Consider the following 7,969-nt stretch of genomic DNA (forward strand, 5'->3'; position numbering starts at 1 on the left):
TATTTTGAGCGTCCGTTCTGGCTTTATGTCACGCAAGAAGCTTAATCTGGTGACTTGACTTCCCATGTCTCTTGTACAGTCATTGTATATTTAGATAATTCTCACTGAGGGAAACCAGAGTCCATGCAGAACATGTTCTACCAATCTTTTATGTAAGATGGTTTCCAGATTCCACATCAATTCCTATTCCTAGCATTAGCAAATTGAATTCTGGAATATATAGCCCGTAGGACAGCAAAAAAGAATGATGCTGGGATAAAGGGGTGTGAGGAGGTTGTACTGAAACTTTTCTTCTTCCAAATATCATCTTTTGGTGCAGCATTGAAATAAGCATTGAGATAAGCAAGAAACATGAAGGCACTTAGAAGTCGGGAGAAGTGTGTGCATGGGATTAATGGCTGTGAATGGAATATTTTTGTGAATGTCCAAAAAAGGAGACATTGGCCATATTAAACATCAAAGACAATTCATCTGATGCTTTTATTATTTTATTATAAGGCTTAGTTCACATCTGCAGCCTCCGGCGCAGATTCAAACAAATTAAGGATGACATACCATTACATACGGCTGTATTTTGTTTGGCAAAATGCTGATATTCACACCGGACACCCAAAGGACCCCATTAGGGTACCTGCACATGGGTGCAGGTGAACATGCAGAAGATCTCTGTGCGGATCTATCAATGTTTCTGCAGCCTAACCACACCAAAAAGTGAAAATTCTAATAGCGGCTTTTGTTGAGGATTAGAAGCGGTTTTGGCACAGATCTAACCCTTCATTTGTAAAGGGTGAAATCCGCAGTAAAAACCACAAACATTGGGATCATCAGTGGTCCTGTCATGATCAGTTTTTTTCAAGTATAATCTACAGCCGTATTACAACTTCATACATGAATAGTAAATTTAGAGGCACAAATGGTAGCTCAAATTTTACTGCTAGTAACTAGTTAAAGAGGTTGTCCCATCTCACCCTTCCATAGCCGATCCAGGAAAAACTGCAATAAGTGCCAGCCAGGGGTGGACAGAGTTATAGATGTAGTAGGCCATACCTGGGTTTTACAAATGTACATAGTTTGAATTGTATTACATTGTTATGTTATTTATTTTTGTATGTTTGGCAGTAACTTCTAGAAAGATATGGATGGCAAATGGTTGGCAAGAAACAGGGCTTCCTGCCAGGAGGTGGAGTTCCTGTTGAGACACACTGGAGAGGAAGCACACTGCAGAACTCCTGCTCCTAAAGAGGATTCTTCATAAAGATCAAATTTGTTTATGCCTCAAGTAAATCCTTGAGAAGACAGACAGCAGAGTGACAGTATCAAAGACGCTGCTGTAAGGTGAGGGGCAATGGCTAAGACACCCATCACCCAGAATACTATTAGGCCAGTATAATACTAGTGCTAAGCTGCAGCCAACAAAACTGCCACCATCATGCTTACTGGTGCCAGAAGACTGCACTAAAAATCTGCTGCTATTGTAATGTATTTGAAGTTCTACGTTGCACTTAGTGAAAAAGATTTTTATAAGTTTAATTCTGGCCTCATTCTTCAATACTACATTTCCACTGCTCCGATGCCCGGCCTGAGGCAGTACACCGTGACACAACACTTTATCTGGGCCACTACCACTCCCATCCTCTGCACTGGCTCTTCCAGGGCTCACTGCACATAAACATCCGAGCGTCCAGCTCTTCTCGGTTGCCATAACTGCAATGGCAGTGAATGTGATCGCACAGCAAGCTACTTTGCTTCCATAACTCCCAAAATATGGAAAGAGCTTCCCTTGCTGCACTACACTGTTTGCATTGCTCTGGCTGGTGCTTACTGAAAGACCAAGCTGGGACAACCCCTATAATAGCTTACACCTACAATGTCTACTCCTAATGATAATGCTAGTTTTTTTTATCAATATAATAATTTTTTGTGAACTTTGCAGTTCATATTCTAAGCTTCAGATGATATATACAGTACAGACCAAAAGTTTGGACACACCTTCTCATTCAAAGAGTTTTCTTTATTTTCATGACCATGAAGGCATCAAAACTATGAATTAACACGTGTGGAATTATATACATAACAAACAAGTGTGAAACAACTGAAAATATGTCATATTCTAGGTTCTTCAAAGTAGCCACCTTTTGCTTTGATTACTGCTTTGCACACTGTAGCAAACTCACCTTTTTGCCAGAGTTTGCCATGAGCTTTTGGAGGGGGCTGCGTGCCCGCCTCTTGCCCTGGGATTATGGTCCCTTAAGTTATTGGGTCTTAAGGCACTTGGGACTGAGCCCTCTGTCCCTGGATTGCATCATTTGCCTTACTTGCTTGGATTTTACTATTCCCATGGTGAGAACAATGGATAAAGCACATGGTGAGAACAATAGATAGCGGCCATTTTAACTCACAGACACTGTTCTGACTTTTCAACACGGTGCCATCTCGCCTGTATTTGGTGCACAGAGACATCATTCAGTAGTTTGAAACTACCAAACAGGGGACACATTTATTAGTGACTATTTTCTGTACAACTTGTGTATTTTCGGTGTAACTGGCATAAAACTGTATCTAGAAAACTACTGGACGGATCTGGGTGAATTTTGGATATGTGGTTCACCCAGATCCCCCGGTTCCGAGGATATACTGGTTATGGGGTTATTGCATGTTTTGGGGTTCCTGTGATATGTTTTATAAAACTGTATTTCTCTGCCTGTGATAATTATATTCGCCATTGTGTTCAGTAATCTTATCACAGGCCGAGAGGAGGATTTTGTGTGGGAGTGTCTGTGTTTATTGTACGGATTGATTGGTTGTATTTCAAACCCCTGTGGGCAGTACTATGTTTGTGGATTGTAAATATAAGAGGCTGTATGCCCCAGGACAGGGTGTTCCTGTTTTAATCCTCAAGGTGAAGTGTCGTCTCATTCTTATAGGAGGATTTATTGCATGCTGTGCCAGTTTGGCTGCTAGGAGTGAAAACCTATTCGTATGGTTCCTATTCAACTGCCTACAGCATTCATATGCTTGAAGAGGATTCATAGGCTTCTTCGGTTCGGTGATTGTGGTGTCTGCCAAAGTGCTTGGAAACCTCAGGAAAACGCTAGGCGCATCCATAAACGGAGGTACTCAGTCGGGGTGCCAGGTGATCCGTTACATTGGTGGCAAGCAGTGGGATGGCGTCCTGGTGTGAGAGGAACAACACCCTGGAGACACAGGAATTATTATGGAGCGGCATAGAACCAGCGAGTCCCTGGACAACGCTCGAGGTAGAAAAGGAATGTAACCGGAGGTTACAGAACCTCTTGGCACCACTGGTCAAGCCAATAGGAGAGGCAACCAGGTTGGACTGCAGAGAGAGCGCCCGACAAGAGATGTGGGAAGAAACCCTAGAAGGTGTCCAGCGTTGGCGAGGTGAGCGTCTTCCCAGCAAGGAGCAGCGGTTACAAGCCAGAGTGGCCCTATGGATACCTATGCTGGGAGAACAGGCTCAGGAGGAATTGGTGAGGCAACTTAATTCACTTGCATGGAGGGAACTGGGTCTCGATGATGCATACCAAGCGCTACATTGGTACGCGGTTCAGCGGGTTCCCGGAATGGCCAAATTTGACAAACCCGAGGGCAAGGATTATAATGGCCCTGGCTGATTATGGGGGGCCTTTGCAGAACCGGAATTTGGGAGTGCGGCAGAGTCACGGCTTTGGGACATATTTGACTACGAGAGGCCGTGCTGGATCTCCCTATGGCCGAAGACCTAAGGCCAGACCCGATTGAACTGGCTGTCCAGGAATGGGAACTGGAGCAGGATTACCAGCACCTGGTCAGCTCCAGTCAGTCACCCTATACCCTGCAAGTACCACCAAAGCAGTGGGAGATCGAACAGAATAATGTGGACTTATATGATCAAGTGACACCGCCTGTCTCTAACCTGATGGGGCTTATGGACTGTACACCATTGGGAGCGTTGAGTTTCGTTCCCCCTCCCCAACAACTAAGCCCGTCATCAGGAGACCTGCATTCGGTACCTCCTACTCCCCAACCAGCCCCAGAAATGAGGGACCTTATCGACTGGTCCTGGGAAGACCCACAGATGGCAGGTGGTGATGGGACCGAGATCTCTCTACCGGCCCTACAGGGATGCGGGGCAGTTGGCCCAGATCTCCAACTCCAGATGGGGGTAATACAGGGAAAGAAGGGTGTCGTCCTTTCTTCCCAGCGGCAGAGTGATTTACAGGGAGGGGAGACAGCCGGTTTCACTCCCCAGCGGCAGTGTGAACTACAGGGAGTAGAGACAGCCGGTCTCACTGCACAGCGGCAGTGTGCTTTACAGGGAGGGGAGACAGTCGGTCTCTCTCCCCAACAGCAGCAGTACCAGGAGGAGGAGGTAAGCAACCCCTCCCCTCCACAGCCAACTCCAAACCAGGTACTGGGGTCAGTAAAGGAGTTGTTAGCCCCCTCTGGCCCCCTCCCAGCAGAAGAGCTGGCATCTGGGCAGAGCGCCGCTGGCCTCTGCCCTACTTGTCCCCTTACTACCCAGCAGGACTGTACTCCAGTCCCTCCAGCAGAAGAGCTGGCAACTGTGCAGAGCGCTGCTGGCCTCTGCCCATTCAGCATGGATGGTGCAGATGGGACCGAGGTCTCTGTACCAACCCTACAGGGAGGCTGGACAGTTGTCCCAGATCCCCTACTACAGCTGGATGTACCCGGAGTAGAGACAGCCAGTACTACTTCTCAGCGTCTGAAAGTATCTAAGGGAGAGGAGCTTGTTACCCCTTCCCCCCAGCAACAGCTTTGTTCAACCAGGGGAGAGGGCACCCTGGTTACCTTCCCCCAAGTCATGGATTTATAACGGAGCACATGTGGCAGGAGGACACTGGGACAGCTACACTGGGTGAGAAAGGCCGGCCGACTATCAGAACCCCAGACCGATTGAAGGTCTGGAGTCTGGATAGTCTTTTTGGTAAAGGGGAGAAATGTAGCAAACTCACCTTTTTGCCAGAGTTTGCCATGAGCTTTTGGAGGGGGCTGCGTGCCCGCCTCTTGCCCTGGGATTATGGTCCCTTAAGTTATTGGGTCTTAAGGCACTTGGGACTGAGCCCTCTGTCCCTGGATTGCATCATTTGCCTTACTTGCTTGGATTTTACTATTCCCATGGTGAGAACAATGGATGAAGCACATGGTGAGAACAATAGATAGCGGCCATTTTAACTCACAGACACTGTTCTGACTTTTCAACACGGTGCCATCTCGCCTGTATTTGGTGCACAGAGACATCATTTAGTAGTTTGAAACTACCAAACAGGGGACACATTTATTAGTGACTATTTTCTGTATAGCTTGTGTATTTTCGGTGTAACTGGCATAAAACTGTATCTAGAAAACTACTGGACGGATCTGGGTGAATTTTGGATATGTGGTTCACCCAGATCCCCCGGTTCCGAGGATATACTGGTTATGGGGTTATTGCATGTTTTGGGGTTCCTGTGATATGTTTTATAAAACTGTATTTCTCTGCCTGTGATAATTATATTCGCCATTGTGTTCAGTAATCTTATCACAGGCCGAGAGGAGGATTTTGTGTGGGAGTGTCTGTGTTTATTGTACGGATTGATTGGTTGTATTTCAAACCCCTGTGGGCAGTACTATGTTTGTGGATTGTAAATAAAAGAGGCTGTATGCCCCAGGACAGGGTGTTCCTGTTTTAATCCTCAAGTTGAAGTGTCGTCTCATTCTTGGGGGAGGATTTATTGCATGCTGTCCCAGTTTGGCTGCTAGGAGTGAAAACCTATTCGTATGGTTCCTATTCAACTGCCTACAGCATTCATATGCTTGAAGAGGATTCATAGGCTTCTTCGGTTCGGTGATTGTGGTGTCTGCCAAAGTGCTTGGAAACCTCAGGAAAACGCTAGGCGCATCCGTAAACGGAGGTACTCAGTCGGGGTGCCAGGTGATCCGTTACATTGGTGGCAAGCAGTGGGATGGCGTCCTGGTGTGAGAGGAACAACACCCTGGAGACACAGGAATTATTATGGAGCGGCATAGAACCAGCGAGTCCCTGGACAACGCTCGAGGTAGAAAAGGAATGTAACCGGAGGTTACAGAACCTCTTGGCACCACTGGTCAAGCCAATAGGAGAGGCAACCAGGTTGGACTGCAGAGAGAGCGCCCGACAAGAGATGTGGGAAGAAACCCTAGAAGGTGTCCAGCGTTGGCGAGGTGAGCGTCTTCCCAGCAAGGAGCAGCGGTTACAAGCCAGAGTGGCCCTATGGATACCTATGCTGGGAGAACAGGCTCAGGAGGAATTGGTGAGGCAACTTAATTCACTTGCATGGAGGGAACTGGGTCTCGATGATGCATACCAAGCGCTACATTGGTACGCGGTTCAGCGGGTTCCCGGAATGGCCAAATTTGACAAACCCGAGGGCAAGGATTATAATGGCCCTGGCTTATTATGGGGGGCCTTTGCAGAACCGGAATTTGGGAGTGCGGCAGAGTCACGGCTTTGGGACATATTTGACTACAGAGAGGCCATGCTGGATCTCCCTATGGCCGAAGACCTAAGGCCAGACCCGATTGAACTGGCTGTCCAGGAATGGGAACTGGAGCAGGATTACCAGCACCTGGTCAGCTCCAGTCAGTCACCCTATACCCTGCAAGTACCACCAAAGCAGTGGGAGATCTAACAGAATGATGTGGACTTATATGATCAAGTGACACCGCCTGTCTCTAACCTGATGGGGCTTATGGACTGTACACCATTGGGAGCGTTGAGTTTCGTTCCCCCTCCCCAACAACTAAGCCCGTCATCAGGAGACCTGCATTCGGTACCTCCTACTCCCCAACCAGCTCCAGAAATGAGGGACCTTATCGACTGGTCCTGGGAAGACCCACAGATGGCAGGTGGAGATGGGACCGAGATCTCTCTACCGGCCCTACAGGGATGCGGGGCAGTTGGCCCAGATCTCCAACTCCAGATGGGGGTAATACAGGGAGAGAAGGGTGTCGTCCTTTCTTCCCAGCGGCAGAGTGATTTACAGGGAGGGGAGACAGCCGGTTTCACTCCCCAGCGGCAGTGTGAACTACAGGGAGTAGAGACAGCCGGTCTCACTGCACAGCGGCAGTGAGCTTTACAGGGAGGGGAGACAGTCGGTCTCTCTCCCCAACAGCAGCAGTACCAGGAGGAGGAGGTAAGCAACCCCTCCCCTCCACAGCCAACTCCAAACCAGGTACTGGGGTCAGTAAAGGAGTTGTTAGCCCCCTCTGGCCCCCTCCCAGCAGAAGAGCTGGCATCTGGGCAGAGCGCCGCTGGCCTCTGCCCTACTTGTCCCCTTACTACCCAGCAGGACTGTACTCCAGTCCCTCCAGCAGAAGAGCTGGCAACTGTGCAGAGCGCTGCTGGCCTCTGCCCATTCAGCATGGATGGTGCAGATGGGACCGAGGTCTCTGTACCAACCCTACAGGGAGGCTGGACAGTTGTCCCAGATCCCCTACTACAGCTGGATGTACCCGGAGTAGAGACAGCCAGTACTACTTCTCAGCGGCTGAAAGTATCTAAGGGAGAGGAGCTTGTTACCCCTTCCCCCCAGCAACAGCTTTGTTCAACCAGGGGAGAGGGCACCCTGGTTACCTTCCCCCCAAGTCATGGATTTATAACGGAGCACATGTGGCAGGAGGACACTGGGACAGCTACACTGGGTGAGAAAGGCCGGCCGACTATCAGAACCCCAGACCGATTGAAGGTCTGGAGTCTGGATAGTCTTTTTGGTAAAGGGGAGAAATGTAGCAAACTCACCTTTTTGCCAGAGTTTGCCATGAGCTTTTGGAGGGGGCTGCGTGCCCGCCTCTTGCCCTGGGATTATGGTCCCTTAAGTTATTGGGTCTTAAGGCACTTGGGACTGAGCCCTCTGTCCCTGGATTGCATCATTTGCCTTACTTGCTTGGATTTTACTATTCCCATGGTGAGAACAATGGATGAAGCACA

The sequence above is a fragment of the Bufo bufo genome, chromosome 4 (genome assembly GCF_905171765.1).
Source record: "Bufo bufo chromosome 4, aBufBuf1.1, whole genome shotgun sequence".
In the NCBI taxonomy this organism is placed as follows: Eukaryota; Metazoa; Chordata; class Amphibia; order Anura; family Bufonidae; genus Bufo; species Bufo bufo.